This window comes from Epargyreus clarus, unplaced genomic scaffold (assembly GCF_041222505.1).
Source record: "Epargyreus clarus isolate Ecla_fem2 unplaced genomic scaffold, WU_Ecla_fem_2.2 ptg000003l, whole genome shotgun sequence".
Lineage (NCBI taxonomy): Eukaryota > Metazoa > Arthropoda > Insecta > Lepidoptera > Hesperiidae > Epargyreus > Epargyreus clarus.
In genome coordinates, this window is record NW_027332211.1 from 8,215,633 (window position 1) to 8,236,332 (window position 20,700).

The following is a 20,700-nucleotide window of genomic DNA, read 5'->3' on the forward strand; positions in this document are numbered from 1 at the left end:
AAGTCCACACAGTTCACTAATTTTTTTAAATTTAAATGCATTTATTTATCTTTAAATGAGAATATATACAATTCGAAACATTACATAAACACTTAAAAGTAATATCACCCTTGTGTTCATATCTTGATATTAATGTTCTGCGAGGCGTTATCTTCCATTTTTAGTCTATGATATTAACAGTGAGGTGCTAAAGTTACCGTGTCTCTACCTCACCGCGACTCAGGTCATTAACTCTACGAGGGCTTCCGTAACTATTGGGTTTCTTATTCGAGATACACGCTTGATTTCATAATATATTTCGTTAGAAGAGCAAGAAAAATGCGTTACAATTTATAAAAGTCTAAACATAATGTAATATTTATTAATCTTAGCTTGCCCTTAAAGTTTTGTAATTTAAATACGAAAATTAATTTATTAACTGTCACGTACGTACTTGGTCGAGCTGAAGGTCATACTAAAGTTAAGGTTAACTATAAAAACACCGTTGAGACAAACATCTAACACAAAGGTATTATCACCGTATGAATTAATGTTCGGCAGATAAGTAAGAACACATTTACATATCATCTACATTACATTATAATGAGCCCCCAACGAAATAATTCGAATAAAGTAAAAGAGTACCTATCTACAAGTCCTAAACTATACAGAAAAGGATGTAATGTAAATTAGGGTCGTAACCCGATGACTGGGTAGTTCTTTATGAAGTTAAAACCAATTCTGGTATAGTGGTGCTTCATTTCGATGAAAATTCTTCCAGTAATGTCCAACATCCTTAGTAGAATAGATAGAAAGGGTAGTGGACGCCGATCACATACGCGGTCTCTCCAGGCAACCGAATTGCTTACTATTCTATATACGAAATGGATAGAATCGTATTAGATATTTTACATCCTTAAATATTTTTTATTTGATATCAACTATAATGACGTATCAAAACAACTAAACATGCTCCATCTATTACACTTTGTAAGAATTGATACAACTTTCAGGGACCGCTTAACTCAACTGGTTAATATAGTTGTCGAGAGATGGCGCTGAAGCCCAGAAGTTGTGCTAAAGTACCAACAGATAGAGCCACTAGAAACAGACGGAGACAATAATACAACAGATGGATTAAGCAATTACAATACTTCTCAATTGGCGCTCTTTAGAAATTGGCTTTAAAAATAAAATTCCTCGCCTTTTATTAGTGTTAATTGTATGAAAGACGCATAAATGACGTCTTCAAAAATACTTATTTTTAATTTCAAAGTATGAATGGTTTGTTTTGAACGGTTTTTTTAACTTAGCACACCCTTCAAACAAAACGTAGCAACTCTATACTGCTCTAACGAGACAGGTGTAGTACTAATATGCTTCACGCACTTCTGCAGGCGAATCACTTAGGTCCTTACAAACTTCAAAAGTTTGAGTTCTTGTTTGAGTTGTAAGATTGTCTTGTTTGAGTTTATTAATATTTCCGAATGCTCTTATTTAAAACAGAAACGATAATTTGTAATTTAAAATCCGTACTTAAATGCACCAGCCTCTAGTTGAACGCGATAGTAGATCAACAAAGCAATGAAAACTGTATTGGCGACGAAAGCGGGCACGAAAGTAGGTCTCTATCATGGTGTCTATAAGGTTTGTAGGAATAGAAAGGAACTTCCACAGTATAATTAAGGTTACAGAGGCCACATTTCGAGTAACGGTTACAGAGTGGCTGTTACCAGAGCCGCGATGTACGTGACGATAGCAACTGGCCTGACGACATAAAACTGGTAGCCTAGAAACAGCTCAGGTGCACACACTTCTAAGTTCTATCTAGATTCCTTGTACGACCACGAATTTTTATGGCCGTGTGCCACCTGGTTTATTAATGTTTACCTTTTGTAACCGTAATGTAATAAATAACTTAACAATTGTCAGTTGAACTATTTTAATAGAGTTTGAAATAGCGACATCTGATCATGCCTTGAAGAGTTAGATAAATTCACATTTACCTAATATGCAAAGTAACAATATATTTATGTTTAAAAAAGTCACTCACTATTGAATACTATCAATATATACCTATTGACGATTTTTTGGAAACAACACATTGATTTTATTCATAGGAAATTTAAATAGAACAGGCTTTTTTCATTTTTTCTATCAAAAAACATGTCTTTGTTAACTAAAATTTATATTCACATCATTCACAACAATTCCGATAAATAAGCGATAAAAAATATTTGGCTGAAATATACTGAAGGCTGCTAGTATTGAACAATAGAGCGTCATATTTTGGGGGTATGAAATTTTAATTCCGATTTCGATGTCAAATAAATGCAATAGTGGACCGAACCCTTTGTTCTGAATGCATTCCGTTAAAAATAGGTTGATCACGAGTAACACGAGCGGTCACAATCGATTGCACAACTGAATGCCCTGTGGATAAGGAGCTATGTGGCAAAAAACAAACGTTGTGGGTGGTACGACCCTGAGTGGTTCGTCTTGACTGCTGCACCTATTTCTGCCTTAATGTATGACATCAATGTTAAGCACTACTGTGTTGTGGAGTTTTGAAGGGTAGATAACTTTACCCAAGGCGGTCCAACTTAGTCCTCACGGTACCAACGCATGTGTGGTAAAACTCAGATAGGGCACCAATCCTCACTCTCTATGATCCGTACCCCTTTATGTACTCATTACACTTTTGATCCCCGTACACTTTTGAGAACATAATGGGCATTATGTTCTCAAAAGTAATATTCAGTCAACTAATCAACAAAGTAGCAGTTTGGCGCGGACTATACCTTTATCAGTTAACCTTAACAAGAAAAAAATAAATATAAAACGATAGCCTTTTCCCACAAGGTTCCCGTGCTATTCCGAACGCTGCAGCACACAGTGCTCCCTTGATTTATGGTCCAATCGCTCCCCGCCCGGACACCGCGGTCTGCTGCAGTCACGATAATTAAATCTGCCATTAATTAACCACGTGCCGTTCATAGGAATTACCGTTATTGAAAGGATCGCACCTTTTATTGAAAGTTAGTGATGGTTCGTTTATTTAAGATGAACGTTTGAATTCTCTATTTTCTAAGAAGATTTTTCTATTTTCTCTTATTTAGAAGGGATTCTTATTTATAGCATATATTTAAAGGTCTTCCAAATAATAGAGATTCTGAAGTAAATAGGTACATTGTTATTAGTGTTTGATTGATATTTAAAAACCTATGATACTGACATAAGGTATCTATATCACCTTTTCCATGGGTCTCACCCGAGCTCCGGATTTTTGAATATCTCTATTGTTTCAATATTTTTGGCTATCAAATAATCTATACCATTCCCAAATCGGTTATCTTTTAGTTAGGGTTCCTTGGAAACTGGTTCAACTGATTCTTTGGTTTTATTCACAGGTAAGCAAGCATTTAAAAAATAATATCTTAGTATGGCAAATCAGCTAAGGGGTTAAGAAAGTCATTTTGAAGTTAATGAAAGACTTATCAACTTTTTATTTAAGTTAACTCTGTTATGGTAATGTTGTTAATGTAGAACATTAACAATCCTATGAATATGGCTATATTTTGTTGTTCAGTTCGTAGCAGATAGACGCGTAGGAGGCATCTAAATTATACCATTTGACACTATTGTATGTATTTAGGGCTATTATATGAATTATTTATAATGTTTTGTTACATAAATTTAGATAAATCTAGTAACAACTGGTGTGATAAATTCACATAGGTTTAACTACTAAAGTGAAATGTAAGCGGAAACAGAACATAGCCATTCCACGGATCCTCTTTTGAGAAGTGTGGTAGAGTAGGTACCTATATTGCCGTCATCTTTAAACTGCAGTAAGAAATCTATGCCAACCTAACCAAACCTATTTATTTATTCTTATTATACCTAGAAAATGGTACGAAGATGGACTTAATGATGTGCTTACCTATAAACGGGAAAAAAGCTAGCAAGCCTGAGAAAAAGTAACGGTCATAACTTAATTCTGAGCAATAGTTGCGTAGTCTATCATCTTGCTGCTTAAGCTACTAAGCTTGTTGCTTATGTCGCTGCTGCTCGGGCTTCCAACTGATTGATTTAGCGAGCGAAGAACGGCATATGTCTAAAATTATTCTAAAAATCTTTCAACAGTCGATTGGCTTCGTGTCTGTATAGATGCATAAGCTACTAAATAATTGCCGAATAACTTTTGTTAGTTTGTTTCCAACTCATGTTAACCACTTTTTAAAGCTACCAGTTGTTCCATTAATAGTAGCCAATGGACAGCGAGCTTTAGGGCCATATCGAAATCTCGTCAAGAGCTGTTGGGACTAAAAGGTCCTCGAGATCTATTTGTTTAAGTAAGTATCTAGGAGTTATATACCTACCCTTTCAATACAGAATGTAGTCAATGTATTGTTTTTAATATAAATCTTCATTACTTAACACATAGCGAATCTATTCGTTGTGATATTAAGTGTGGTAGGTACAATTATTTATTTATGTTCGTGAATGTTTAAATATGCATATTTTACAACATTTCTATATATTTTTAGAACGGTAAAAATTGTAAAAATTAAGGCATTCTCTTAGCGTAGGTGAGGAAAAAAATTCAAACAGGACAACCTTTATTCGCCGGAAAAATTTCACAGACTATTTATTCCAGAGATTATAGTATCAATTAGCACTGAGTAAGAAAATTTTCAAAGATTTCCCGATGTCGACTACGTCCCTGCTTTTGGTACCCGCCCCTTAACAAAGCTATATGTAAGCCCATGATAAGTTGGGTACGTACCTACATTGTTATGCGACACGGCAGGTTAGAACGACGTATAACAACAAAAAATGTGAGTTTTGGCAAAAATCCAAAATCTAGCCCTGATTCATTTAAAAGCCATTAGGTCCGTATTTTATTTCAGATCAGTCGGTCATTTGTTTTATTGGACATCGGGCGAACAGCGCAAAGCCGCTTACCTATAAAATAGAAGTCTAATGGCTTGTTCATAGTTTATAGGCATACCTTCTTACCCGGCTGTATAAAATGGAATAAGTAATTATGTTTTACTACGAAGAGTACAAGGGTTGTTTGTTCGATATCGCTAACTACGCAAAGAGATCAATTTTACAAAATACTTGTTGTTTATTGTTACTTTGTACCTGTATTTAAAATTCCATGTTTATAAGATAGGAATGTATAACTTTATGAAAAATAAGAACTTACTATTACTTAAATCCTTGTATTTTAAATTTCGGTAACTAATGATCTAAGTAGTGTAATCTCAGATCAATAGATAAAAGAAAGAAGAAGAAGTAAGAAATGAAATAATTTAAGTCCTTGTAGAGCAAAAAGAGTTAAATATATATCAAATGAGTTTCCATCAGATTCAATAGAAGTCGTAGAAATGGACTAGTTTGACATAATTTTATATTCCCAGGTGAACGTGAATTATGGATATAAAATCTACCGCTACTGTCCCGATACGAACTAGATCACGTTACATAATAACTACATTTATATCCATTCCGTGGGAATGTAGCAATAATGTGATAAGATAACGACGTTTCTTCTTCTGTAAGGCAGTGATAGCTTCAGGTTGAAGGTTTAAAGACCTACTAAGCACGCACTTTTGATTTTTCAAGGCTATGCGCCTGTTGGGAATGAATTATCACTTGTTATACCTAATGGCGAAGGAAAACTTCGTTAGGAAAACTACACGCCTAAAAGTGCACAAAGCTGTGAAGTCTATCAATTCGTACTTAGTCAGTGAGTTAGTCCGTACTTAGTCTATGAACTAAACAACTGCTACTCTGAATGAAGACCCGTGCCCAATAATGGGTCAGTCCCGGTTTGACTACGAACAAACATATCGTTGTTGAAGAACGGTACCTACTCAATTCCTTTCTATAACCATGATATATCTTCGAGGCAATACACAAAAAGATTTAATTAACCACACTTTAAATTCGAAACTTTGTTTTGTTTATAAACTCCGTTAAAAATAGCTTCACAAGTCCATATAAAGAGTATAAAATATGAATCACGGTTGCATTAATAAACAAACCTAATTTATAGAACGGGTCAACATTAACTTGATTTCAAAACGAGAACTACGTGGTAGGCCGTGGGCTGCTTGCATTAACGTTGTTTAAATAATCCTTTACAATATTTATTATGATTTATGGGACAAGTGTACAACACTACATCGTCGACAAATGCTGTCATGCGATTAAAGCGACACCTACGCGTTTAACGTATTGTAGGTTGTAAGCTTTATAAACATTATTCACGTGCTCAGTGTAGGGTAGTGATCCCATTAAACGACCTAAACGAAAGCGATGTACATTTTTCTTAATTAAGAAATCTGGCCATCACCGCGTATTAAAAATTACAAACGAAGACCTTACATAAAAATACTTCCAAAATTTTCTTTGCACTTATGGTATACTGAAGAAATAATAATAAATAGTCAAGTGTGAGTTTTAATCAGTCATGGAAAATTACGCACCAGCAATTTTTTTAGTACTTGTAACCACAGCACCGATAATACCGGTATATATGGAGAGTGGGGAATCACCTATATTTATTTTAGTGTTCATTTAATAGCGGCCATAGTAATATAAGCTGTGTAAAAAATTAAGTGTTAGACTCTTATTCATACTATTAAGTCATAGAGCCCTAAGACAGACGTAAACACATCGGAGTATACTAATAAGATTCCGTTTTTACCTTTTGGTTACGGAGCCATAAAATAAGATCTATGTATCTTAAGATACATTTTTCAATCCTCATCTTCATGCATTTATGCATTCTGTAGGTGGTAGAACCCTTTGTGGTTCGACTCCGGCGGCACCACCGCCACACCTATTTCTACCTAATAACAGCAGTGTTAGGCGCTGCTGTGTTCCGGTTTGAAGGGTGTGGTAAGGGAGACAGACTTTTCCGAGGCGTTCCAGCTTAGTCCTCAGGGGTAGCAGCGCAACTGTGGCCTACCTCAGGTAGGAATATCTAATCCTATCTGGAGTTGATTTCAGATGTCCATGGGCGGTAGTAGCGACTTACCATCAGGTGGACTGCATGCTCGTCTGCTACTCCTATAATATATAAAAAAAACATATATAAATTTAATAGTGTCCAAGAGGCGTTATGTCATTTATTTTGTAAAATACTTAATTATTTCTACTGTCCCTTAATTAGACACTTTACCCTATCACCGACGCTTGAATGAATTTGAATTTGAACTTTGGGATAGTAGCTTGTTAATGAAGCTCAGAATAGGTCTCGAGGTATTTAAGCAAAATAATCCTCTATTGTTTGGAGGATTACTTCCTTTATTTCAACACCAGTTAAATTAAATTCGAGAATTGGACCTAATAAATTAACAACGTTCGTTGAATAATATATTAATTAACATTTTCATCAAATATATTAAATATAATTCGCATAGCAACGGTTGAAACTTAAATATTCTCAATTTATGTCGAATATAATTCAATTTCAGTAGGTTTATCAGTCTCTTTGAAAATTGCTCGTATATCTGTGAAATACTTTTACAAACATTGGTTTGTGGTTCAGGTGGGAATGTCATTATAAAATTAATGTACTCGAGTATGTAGTCCAAGTGTTATTTAATTTTATTTATAAGATATGAGTAGCAAAAGCACACAAGCTAGCAATCCAGTTGATAAGTGGTCACTTCCATCCATGGGTAACTTTGACCAACTTCATATAAGACGTTCAGACGTTCAGACATTCAGACGTTATATCTGAAGCCGATCGCAGATGCATTGCTACCCTTGAGGTATGTAAGTCAGACAGGTATCATGGACATATACAAAGACATGTAGAGGAATAATGATTTGTAAGGCCGGGGTACGAACCCGTAACCCACAGGGTGGCAGACATAAGATGAGGGTTCCACCACGGGGGTCGTCGTATATGGATGTATAGATGTATGTCATAAGTTCTTAAAAGAAGGTCTACCTTTTTTTTTTTTTTTGTTATCGAGGGGGAAACCTTCAAAAGGTACCCGACAACGTGGGAGCGACGCCAGGTTATGTGGGATTTTTACCGCACTAAAACTCCCCCGGTGGCCGTCCTCTGCGCTGCGTAGAGGGCTCCGGGATCTCCAAAGGAACGCAACCGGAGTCCTCTTAGCGCGTTGCCCCGTGGGGCTCCGCCCAGGTGAGCTTGACGCTCGCCACACCATCTGGTGTGTACGACGGTATGCGACCACACATACCGTCGTCCTTCCCGGGGCCGCTGGCCGGGCGGTTCGAGCTCCCACTCTTGCCGCCCGCAACCCCGGAAGCCCCCTTTTAGTCGCCTCTTACGACAAGCAGGGGATACCGTAGCCCTATTCTAGTCCCGGAACTACAGGGACAAAAAGAAGGTCTACCTAATGGCGATTATAGATCATAATTAGTAGTTTTGATAACCCTGAGGATTAAGTCCGAATACTTCACTTAACAATGGATTTCGTCAATGACCTAGTGGTTGGAAATTCAGCCGTTCATCCTAGGTTCCCAAGGTTCGAATACCACCTATATTTTTTTTCTAAATTAATTGATATCTTTTAAATAAATACGATTGACAGATTATGTTTTTAATATTTAGATGCGTACGTATCATATCAAATCAAACTCTTATTATCTGAAATAGGTACTATTATATTTCGCGAATAGCAAATCGATATACAATACATACAAAAGTATTGAATTCAATAGAATATCAGATTGAGGTATCTAGAGGATTGACGTGGAGTGTAATCATGCGTGAACACTGCCACTTGTATTGACTTTTGGTTCACTGACTCGCGTTTGAACAGCTCATAAGTACTTATGAATACTTGACAAAGTAATAAAATAGACTCCCAATAGAACACTTTTTGACCTAACAATTGTCGAATTGATTTTTAAGTTACGCCTACAATTAAACCTATTATACGTTTTTTTGGGAACATGTAGTTTCAAATTAGTTTGCGGTTCACATTATCGTAAGAGCCCGAAACCTATAGAAATCTATAATCAACTCCAAATAAGCCCTGGATGCGGTGCCACCCCTGAGAAATAACTTAGAACATTCTATGTGAGGCCAACTTTTACGACCCTCAGAGCAGAACATAGCATCGTTTAACACTGCAGAAATAGGTGAGGTGGCGGTGTCACCAGAGCTGAATTTTAGCATCTTAAAATTTAATTATGGTTTTTAAGTATCTTCGAGTATATAGCACGCTCATAATATATAGTACGCTCATATTATATCGCTTGTCCGAGTCAATTATCGTGTATGCTGAGTGGATCAGGGTGCAATCCAAGCCAATCAGCAATTGCACCAGGTTCTATCTTAAAATTTAATTATTGTTTTAGTATTTACTAAGTGACGCGCTTGTCCAAATCAATAAGCGTGTATTCTGAGTAGATCAGCGTGCAATCCAAGCCAATCAGCATTCAGTTTGAGCTTATCAGCGTGCAGTTTACTCGCATGCCGTTGCGAATTCACAGATTTACAGATATCACAAATTACTATCTATACTAGCTTCCCCCGGACTTCTTATCCGTGGGTGTCCAGGTTTATTTTCATATGAAATTATATCCACACGAAATGACACACATGAAATTATATATACACGCAGAAGGATTTGTGTAAATAAGTTAAAATAATATTATAATATTTTATGTTTAAATTATTATTAGGATTAGGAGTCTATTTTTATTATTCCATGTGAAACCTTGACATATGTTATACCCACTATAAAAATGTGTCTGCACAGTCCTATGTCCTAAAAGTTAACGTAGTATGTAGGTAATGCTAAAATGCAGAAGTTTTTAATAACCTTTGTAAGTACTAAGTTTCGGTTAAGCTTTTTTTAAATATACCGTACATTTAACGTAACGTAATTTTTGGATCGCTTTACAAAGTTTTTATTACTACATCTCACAGTAAAGTGGATTATCTGTATTATGTTTAAAAAAATATTAGGTAAGGCTACTCACATATTTCAATTTTAAACAATGTTCATTAAAAACGTAGTCTTTGCAATTATTATATGAGATTTGATATTTTGTCAGATATTTATGGAAAGATCTCTAAGACTGATTATTATGGTCCGTGAACATCAAAAACATGGTATTGGTATTTGGGTCACGCTCCAGGGTTGAATCCATGTGTACGAGACCTTGACAAGCTAAACGTGAATTACCTAAATGCGTTGCCATCTGTTATCATACTGCTCAAACAGACGCCTCTGGAATGACAATTATATCACTGCTATTGTATGTATGAGCGCTAATCCTGACTTCCGATTTTTAGGGTTCCCTCTTAGATGAGTAAAATACATAAATAGAAATCACTCCTAACAAGAACGTGTAACCAGTTTTGAGAATTTAATTTTTTGCGTAAATAAACTATTGCCACGTCTTCGTGCTAAAATGTCCCTAAAATGTTTGAAATACTTATTTATTTATTTCGTAAATTACGTAGTATTAGTTATATATACGTACCTATATTTTCTCTAAAATGTTTTTTATTTGACAAAAATTCAAAAACAACTTCGAACAAATAATCAGTAATATCGAAGAAAGACCAAAGGCATTTTGCAGATTGGTGAAATCCTACCGATTTGTAGAATCCTATTGAGATATTTCCAAATTTATTTTTGCACTTATTGCTAACAGACATCGTATTGTATTATTCTATTTATTATTTTAACTACTTAGTTGTTATATAATGATTCATTTGATCCTACTAATCTAAAATAATAAGTATGTCAAACTGACTCTCGCCGTTACTAAGAGAAAGGTGCGAACAAGTTTCTATCTATATTTATTGTAGATATCTATAGTCTATTCGTGGCCTATTTCGTTACATATATGAACTGTTCTCAAACTGCTTCTATACAGAAATAAGAGGATTAGTCTCAACCTAATTCCTAGGTGGAAATCTGACGTCTACTACAACTCCAACGCAATTACCTGCACCTGCATTTTGTAGGTAAACTGAAAATTGAAATGCGAATTTAAAGTCTAATTGTGTTTATTTTCTGATAGCGAATGTCAGTTGCACTGCAGCTACTAGGCTAATTGTTGAATAAATTTGAATACTCATAATTGGCTTTATAACTTGTAGTGCGCTTATTGTATGTGGAATACACATTTTATGTATTTAACAGCCTTACATTTGAGCGAACTAGTGGTATGAATATCGGCTTTTAACGCTATATTAGGTACTTTATTAAGTGATTATTCACACGTACCGCAATTGTTTCACGCCACAACGAGTGCTGTGTGCTTTATATGAAAATAGTCACACGGGCCACAAATTTTCAAAACTTCAGTAGCCGGTACAGACCATATCGCATCTGCAAGATAACCACTGGCAGAACAGCCCATGAGAGGTAAATCCCTCTATCCCAAACATATTTTTTTAGTAGTAACTACAATACAGTTATAAGAAGATGCTTGACGATATTTCGTTTCTGTATAGTCTAAGATCTTTCATTTTTTTATATGCACAACCATTCATATCTTCATTAATTTATTTGTATTTTCAGAAGATTCAAATAACGATATTAACGATGATTTTGACTTGAATATTGAAATCCAGGATTGGTTCGAGTATGAAAGTCGAAACTCATATGAAGCAAACAATGAAGATTAAGACTTAATTAAATAGTAATGGAAGATCATATTTTTACTAAATTTCTATATTTTTGTATTAATATAATGATAATAATAAATCGACATTTAACTAAATAATTTATTGTTGAAAACAAACCCTGTGTAGGAAAAAAAAACATTGTTTCTGGGGTTCAATAAAAAAATTAATTGTGTCTGGGAGAATGTTTGGCCCTTCGGATTGGTCTGGCTGTCCACAAAAGGTATTAAAATAGTCCCCCAAGCATCATATATAAAGTTGAAGACTTCGAATATAACAAAAGTTTAATTATTTTTTTATGAGGTTTAAAGCGTCTGGGAGGAATTACCGCCCACAGGAACGGTCTGTCAATATGAAATATTTATTTTGAATAATATTCTATGTGACATACATAAAAATCCGTGCTTCGAATTTAAGAAAAGTAAGTTATGTTTTTGTCTACCTTTTCTACCTGCTAGCTGTGAACGGGCCGCCTAGCCAAACTACCGAGTACGCACACTCTTAAACACATATAGGAGTGTCTATACCCTAAAATTCGTTACTTCAAAAATAAGGAAGGTCTGGGGGCTCTGGGATCTTACTCTAGTAGTGTTGTGTGGTACGTGTGAATTGGGTTAACAAAGTGTGACAAGATAGTTAAGTAGGTACTGTATTACCAACCAGTCAACTTTACTAAAATATTGTTAAGCTACAATGACGCTAGCTTAGAATATGCATTGTTACGAGCTGTAACATAAATAAAAAGTTGAAACTGTGCAAGTTAAGTAAGTTATTGTTACAACTACTATAACATACATCACTAAGATGGCCCTAAGCATGTGAACTCTGCAAGTTTTCGTCGTGTATATAACTAAACCAAATTATTGTGTCCGTCTGTACCTAATTTAAAAATAGCTACGATATTAACTTACCTTAGTTTTAATATTTTACCATAGCAAAAAATAAAAAATATCTGCTTTAATTTTCGTCTGTGTTATGCGGACTAATTTAATAGAGTTGTTTTAGATGAATGTTATTGCCCATACATTTCCAATCAGCGCCCCTAGCGGATTGCATCAGAACTGATTGGAAATATATGGGAAATACGCTAACAAAAACAAAAGCAGTCATTTTTCTAAAAACGTAAAAACTGATACTAAGGATACTGAAAACGTGTAGAGTCCCTGTCAGATCTGTCATGGAACAGGTAAATAACCAGGAACTTTGGACACAAAAGTTTTTCTAAGGTGGTAGAACCCTTTGTGGTTCGACTCCGGCGGTACCACCGCCACACCGATTTCTACCTAATAACAGCAGTGTTAGGCGCTGCTGTGTTCTGGTTTGAAGGGTGTGGTAAGGGAGACAGACTTTTCCGAGGCGTTCCAGCTTAGTCCTCAGGGGTAGCGGCGCATCTGTGGCCGAACTCAGGTAGGAATATATGATCCTATCTGGGGTTGATTACAGATGTCCATGTGCGGCAGTAGCCACTTACCATCAGGTGGACTGTATGCTCGGCTGCTATTCCAATATTATAAAAAAGCACAAGCGGAGCCTTGGGTAAAACTTGTTCAAAATGAGGAAGGTTATAAGACATTCCACAATACTGTCAGAGATTCGCCGCTGGAATGGGAGAGACAATGGCTAACCGCTTGTTATCTGCTGTGGCTGGGAATTGCTCTGTAAACTGGATAGACAATAAGAATACGGACTATATTGTGATGGTTCTCTTTACTAGATTGCACCTAATGGTCGAAACTGGAAAAAAATCGTTTAGAAAATAGAAGGATTTTTGTTGATAACAATAAAACTCTCAATAGATAAACAAATAAAAATAATACTGGTTGAAATAAAACTTATTCTACTTTAACAATAATCTGTCTACAGGTATACCCTGGCATTTAACATGGTATAAGTTACTTTTACACAAAAATGACACAAATGCCACAAATGGAAGATTTTATTAATATTATTTTTTTAATTCTTGACAAAAAAAACATTTTTAGGGGATATTTACGCATAAATGACTTATACTACGTAATTTACGTAATCAGCAAGTATTAAAAAAATTAAGGACATTTTAGCACGGAGACGTGGCAAAACTTTATTTACGCAACAATTTCAACTCTCAAAACTGGTTATACTTTCTTAAGATTGATCAATCTATGAATTTTACTCATCTAAGCTGTGGGGGTGTTATTTACTAAACTCTATTTTCACGTTGCAAATTGCGGGCCTGCAGGCAAATAAAATACTCTAAATGTTTGAATTGAAGCATAATTATTAAATTTATTGTGCAACAACTAATAAACCCAGTGAAGTGGTAATTTATTTATAATAAATCCAATAATTATTAACTCACTGTGTTTGTATAAGTCGAACCGCTCGTTTTGTCTAATTAATAGTGAATTAAAATAATTTGTGTGCATTATTATCTATAATTTACATTTGGAAATCTTTATATTTAGATCCCAAGCCTGCTATGGAATTAATTAATTAATATCTACAGCCACAAACACGGTCTAGATATAATTTTAATTGGATACGTATCTACATTCTATATAGATACCTTTCATCTTAAAATTGATTATTTAATGATAATGGCTAGGATTGTAATACATGAGTAAAATTTAAAATTTAAAATTCAGGATACGCTTTCAGGATTAGGATTAGGATTATGATTTGGCGGTAGTGCTCTTTATGTTTCATTTACTCGGACATCATTGTCAATTTTAGAGTAAGGCTGCCGTTTTTACACTTAATATTTAATGTTTTAAATCTGTAAACCATACGATGCTCATTTGATGCCCATGAGCGGCAGTTTACATAATATTAGCAGGACTGCATTTTCGTAGCTATTTCTATGATACGAAGGAAACTTAGTAAATAAATAAGGAAAACATTTTATGGGGATAGCCGTATCATAACTCGAATTTGTCCCTTAAGTTATCACATAAGTTAACCTTAAAACCCTCGGAGTAAACAAATAGGCCGACCTTGTTCCTATATATACTCGTAAGTCAGTTGCCTATCTGAGATGGCGCTGTTTGATACTTTCTCAAGCAAAATGCGTATTTTGAAGTTCGGGCCGCCTGAAGCGACTTGTATGAAAAATGGGTTATTCAGAAAAATATTTTATTTTGGCTACTTTTTATCTATCTTAAGTATTATGTCGTGTGAGTAGAAATAAAAAGTTAATATTGACTATTGAGACTAATGATCAAAAGCAGTGACAGTCTTGTGGCTGAAACTCGGCTTCTCAGCCTACCCGCCTCAGGGATCCCAGGTTCGAAGCCCAAACGCACCTCTGGTTTTTCAATTGTACTATATTAGAAACTAATTGTTACTTCCTATAACAGGAAAGAAATCATCTTTAAGTACACGTATAAGAGTTCTAAGAAAATCTCAAAGATGTGTGAAGTCTACCAATTCACATTTAGCCAGCGCGGTACTTAGACCAGTGGAATAATAATAGATTGAAATCAATGGTATGAACACATGTAAGTTTTATATGCACTTTAACGGCATCGAGAACCGCTTTGCAAACTGAGGAAGGTTCGCGTGACGCGATCTGTATTCAGGGGGAGTTTGGCAATATTCGCCAAGTTTTGTTTTACGATATTGACGTTAGCCGTGTTAACAAGTTTGCGGGGAAACTAACTGGAAAGTGTAGCAAAAAGTTCATTGCTTGTAGCCAATATGTTCGGCAATTTTTAAAGCAAAACAATACTGTTACAGTGTTACCATAAATTTGTGATGTTAATATGACTGGAATAGATAAAAGGAATGCGTAAAATTTATATAAAAAATTGAAACAAAATTTGTATAAAATAAGTTATAGTGTGGTAATTCCTGAAGACGATCACAGATTAGGAAAAACGAAATAAAAGCGAGTGGTTACAGTGAATCTTAGTGAATATCCTCTCGACAAACTCACGGCGCTCTACCCGTTAAGTTTAAATATAAAATTAATATAATAATAAACCAAAGAGTACCTAATCCTTTTATGACGAGAGATCCGTTCCCAGCTGTGGGATATAGATATATAATAAATATAATTCGTAGCATAGTATGTGAATACGTGCGTGATGAAATTTGACAAAAATGTTTTAAAAAGCTGTAATACGTATTCAGGAAAATCACAAAACATGATCGAGACGGGCGCCGTGAGGACAAAGTTCATAGAATACCATTTTATTGGACTGAGGGGTTAAACTTCGCCTTTGCAACCAAACACATTCGCCGTAATACCATTGTACAAACTTGCAGTCATATTTCCCATGTGAATGTTTATCAGTTTATTTGTCTGGACGCAATTCTATTAATATTTACTGAACAGATTATGATATATTGGTGTTTATCGTTAAATAGTGAAGGTGGATTATTTATTTATTATAAATCAAGTTAGTTTTAAATAATCTGTGTACATAAATAACTGCAGTCAAGCTTGCATCCTTATAGTTAACAATTGTTTAAACATTAAATTACGAAGATTTTCGCCGAAAAGAAGGTAAGTAACATATTATGAGCATCACACCGAAAGTTTTAAATAATAATAATATAGTCTATGAATTAATCGCAAAGTAGGTATCTATTGTAGTTACACGTAGAAAATTAAGGACAGTAGCTTGCTACGTATTCATAAAAGTAATCTATATCGTGCGAAACGTGGTTTATAATCCTATAAAATTGAATTCGAGTGGACCTTAACATATTTCATTCGATTAATGGAATCTGGTAACAAAATCCTGACACTGTATCTAAAGTGGCCATTATGGCTGAATATTGGATTTTATTACAAGCGAGCCTCAGAGTCGCGCTAATGTCACAATATCGACGTTCAATGCCATTCGATTGATTGGCTTAATCAATCCATCATTCATTCATTCGTATTCATTCACAGCATAGCTGATTTGATACAAAGCGTAGCTCAACCCGTTCGTATTAATATATTTCTATGGCCCTACTATGGTATTTCATATAATTACGCAAAATTACAAAAGGCGAGTCTAAATTATGGCGAAGTAGTTTCAGCTTATATTTCTGACTTGTATATGAATAGCCCAATGATTTTTGGCTACTTATATAAAATACTATTATGTTAACGTGTTCTAACATAGAAAAGAGTCCTTTGGTAGTTTGGTACGGCTTATAGCAGCAAAGTACTTTTCAATTTGCCGTCATTTTGGAGTTTGCGGTCATACATAACACTTTCCTTACTATATATAGTAATATATTTTTAAATCTAGTAGGTTTTCTCACATATTTAAAGTGAGTGAAGGTGAGGCCGTGGCTTGCAATGACCACTTAAAAATCGAAGTGGAGTGCCCGATTTACTTCCATTACAGGTAAAAATCGTTGTTGTGAGCGCATTATATTCCGCTCAACGTTACCGGATCACTTGAGACGCTCGTAATGTAGCATCTGCATAATCTTTTCAAGTACCCCGCGGATAAGGTGAGTATACTCTCATTGAATATCCTTACATACTTGCTTACTTCCTTACTGATATAATAAATTGAAGAGTATATTTGTTTACTTGTTTCGTTTTCTCGGCTTGAAAGTAATTTTCACTTTGAGACTAAAGATGTATAATTTTCAATTTCCCCTCATTTACTTTTGCCTAAATATTTATATTTTCATTCTAGACATTTATGCCTATTTAAAACATAATGTATATTCAGTAAGTCGATAAGTAATTGCAGGGTGTCATTAATATAATCTTAATTGTCTTTAGGATCGTTGTTTCCTTTCAACCGATACTTTGTGAATTTAACAGCTTCATAAATACCGTAGCTGGAAATATTATGTTATCATTGTACACTTAAGAGTTAATCAATAGACTCAGTTTTAAGTGCTAGTCGCACAGCAGGTGCAATGGACTGCATTCCTGAACTCTAGAAAAACTGGATTGAACAGCTCCTGTAGCAAGACCGGTGCAACGAGATTAGATATATTGATAGAAAATTTATTTTATTGTCGCTCCTAACGATCTGGGAACCGTAGAAATCACTCGCGTAAAATTATTAATGGGTATATTTACGGAAATATTACTTGTTTTTTATAGACGAAAATTATTAAATTGAATGCGAATGGACAAGGTGCTGGATGGCTATGCAAGTTATATTGATATGCCATACGACTATATTACGACCTATGTTAATTTATACGGTATATCCGGTTTTCTGTAAGTACGGTTTAATATCGTATGTAAATGATGTTATGATACATAAATGGGTAAATATATAAAAAAATATGTATACTGAAATGACACCAAATACATGTTAAAAACCAAATAATAACATTATTTTACTTGTAAAGTATAATTTTTGTTAATTTATATTTTTATGTCTTAATTTAGGATCTAGCTGAATCAAATCACACTTAAATAGAGGACTTTACTTACAGAGGAACCGTGTGTGTCCTTGTTGTTTTTATATTACAATACAAAATAAAGATACTCTAACCCAAGTTTAGTAGAGATTTAATTAACTACTCTTTTACGTCTCTACGTCTTTAATGTATTTTGTATAATATAGGAGTAGCAGACGAGCATGCATTCCACCTGATGGTAAGTGGCTACTGCCGCCCATGGACATCTGTAATCAACTCCAGATAGGATTAGATATTCCTACCTGAGGTCGGGCACAGATGCGCCGCTACCCCTGAGGACTAAGCTGGAACGCCTCGCAAAAGTCTGTTTCCCTTACCACATCTTTCAAAACGGAAGACACAGTAGCTCCTAACACTGCTGTTATTAGGTAGAAATAGGTGTGGCGGTGGTGACGGTGGAGTCTAATCAAAAAAGTTTCTACCACCTTCAAATTTTATAACTAGCTATGGTGTATTAATTAAAAGAAAGTACCTACATAAATTGTTGATAAGGGAAATTATTTTGTTGAAAAATCGTTATGTTTGCTTGTCATGTTAAATGTCCACAACTCGTGCAAGTAAGATCGGTGTCATATTTCCAACATACCATAATACATAGCACAATATCATTTAAAAAGGTAAATCACATTGTCCTTAAATTCTAACATTGAAGGGCCGGGTCAGGCCAGGCCCATTAACGTATCCTAGAGATTGTTACTAGGGAATACTAGGGATTACTTTAGATTTTGCTGTTCTAGATTGGATTCAGAATTTCAATGTCTATCGCTTCAAATTATATTGTATAAGTATAAAATATGTTGTTTCATTCGTGGTCATTACTCGTATTTTAATATGTTTTGAAGGTGGTAGAACCCTTTGTGGTTCGACTCCGGCAGCACCACCACTACACCTATTTCTACCTAATAACAGCAGTGTTAGCCGCTGCTGTGTTCCGGTTTGAAGGGTGTGGTAAGGGAGACAGAATTTTGCGAGGCGTTCCAGCTTAGTCCTCAGGGGTAGCGGCGCATCTGTGGCCTACCTCAGGTAGGAATATCTAATCCTATCTGGGGTTGATTACAGATGTCCATGGGCGGCAGTAGCCACTTACCATCAGGTGGACTGCATGCTCATCTGCTACTCTTATATTATAAAAAAAAACAACCCTTAATTATATCTAGTCATTTTTAAGTTAATTTTATGTAAAAAATATTTGTGACCTCTAATTATGCCGGGTCCGCCCAATAAATCGTCGAGGTCATCGTACTAACATTAGCGTAATTATTTGCTAATTTGTACCGAGCCGGCGGCCGCCCAGCAAGGGGTAACACGCTTAATCCACTTCATTACGTGATAATTAACGCGAACTGTTTCACGCAGAATTCATTATTTCCAGCCGTTTTTTCGTGAAAGTGCTGTTAATGTCGCTTTCTTTGCGTAGTTATTGAAATGGGGATAAAAGGCGAAAATACGGCTTCTTCTCACTTAAAATTAAAAAATTCAAAAGAAATGTTACGTAAAAACTCATGCAGTGGTTTAATATAATAATCACTATAAATGTAGCGGCTTTATCCCCAACGTAGTTTTAGTGCATCCTTTGTGCAAAAAAAATTTTTATATTGTAGGTAAATTTAAATTTTAATAAATTTAAATAAAATTGTGTGTTGCATGTAGTATATATTCATATATAGTTTGAAAGTACTTGTATGTATAGAGGAGACGCCGATGCCAAATTGCCAATTTCGTTAGCAACGGACCGTCGAAAATACTAAAGTACGCAAGATTAAACAAACAGTTTAATTTAAACGTGTTAGGTCTGAGCTCGCAATATTAACAGTTAACACGAAGGTAACTTTGGCTCTCGACCGCTGACGGAGTGACGTAATGTGAAGTATTTGTTCTTGGTACCGGTCTCACTACTATCAAGTAAATTGTTATTTACTCGCTTGTTTAGATACGCGAGTAAATGGAAAACCAAATGATTAACCTTTGGTAAGTATTATTTTCTAGCATTTTTAGATTAGTAAAATGTCAGGGGTCCATCTCACGAAATTTATCATTTCATCCTTTCTTTTTTTTTACCAGGGGGAAACCTTCAAAAGGTACCCAATGTCGTGGGAGTGACACAGGATTATGTGGGATTCTTACCGTAATAAAACCCCCCCGGGGCCGTTCTCGGCGCTGCGTAGAGGACTCCGGGATCTCCAAAGGAACGCAACCGGAGTCCTCTTAGCGCGTTGCCCCGTCGGGCTTCAACTATAGTCTGATTCATAATTAGGTGTCCAAAATGTAAACAAAGAAATGTCATTGTCAAAATTCGATTACAGGTATTGTAAACCTTAACAAATTAACAAGAAACGAAAAATTTCACAAAATTCAACATAAAACAAAAACTTAATAACTGCACACAATTAAAAAAAAACGCGCTACGAAAACTAGAAAAAAATCGAGTTCGATCACGATCACAAAAATGAGTAATATCAACTACGAAACTTAAAAATGGCGGCACAAAAAATGTGTTGGATGCCGATTGTGTGACCATTATCACAATTTAATTTTCTCTCATAAATCTTGTTTTTTTATTATTATTACTGTATGAAATGGAATTGAGTTAATATAAATATTAGAAAATGTGAATTGATTTTAATTTATTTAGATTATTATTTTATTATCGATGTATTAATTTAATATTGTCAAAAATAAGAAACTACCATTTGACACATATTTTC

At 35.0% G+C, this 20,700-nt stretch overlaps 1 long non-coding RNA gene across 1 annotated transcript; it reads left to right on the forward strand.

The window, feature by feature from the left end:
* Positions 1 to 16,503: 16,503 nt before the first annotated feature.
* On the forward strand, positions 16,504 to 17,851 carry LOC140748892 (uncharacterized). Its single transcript, XR_012103001.1, has 3 exons — positions 16,504 to 16,605; positions 16,951 to 17,059; positions 17,472 to 17,851. It is a non-coding gene; the product is annotated as an uncharacterized LOC140748892 (long non-coding RNA).
* Positions 17,852 to 20,700: the final 2,849 nt, after the last annotated feature.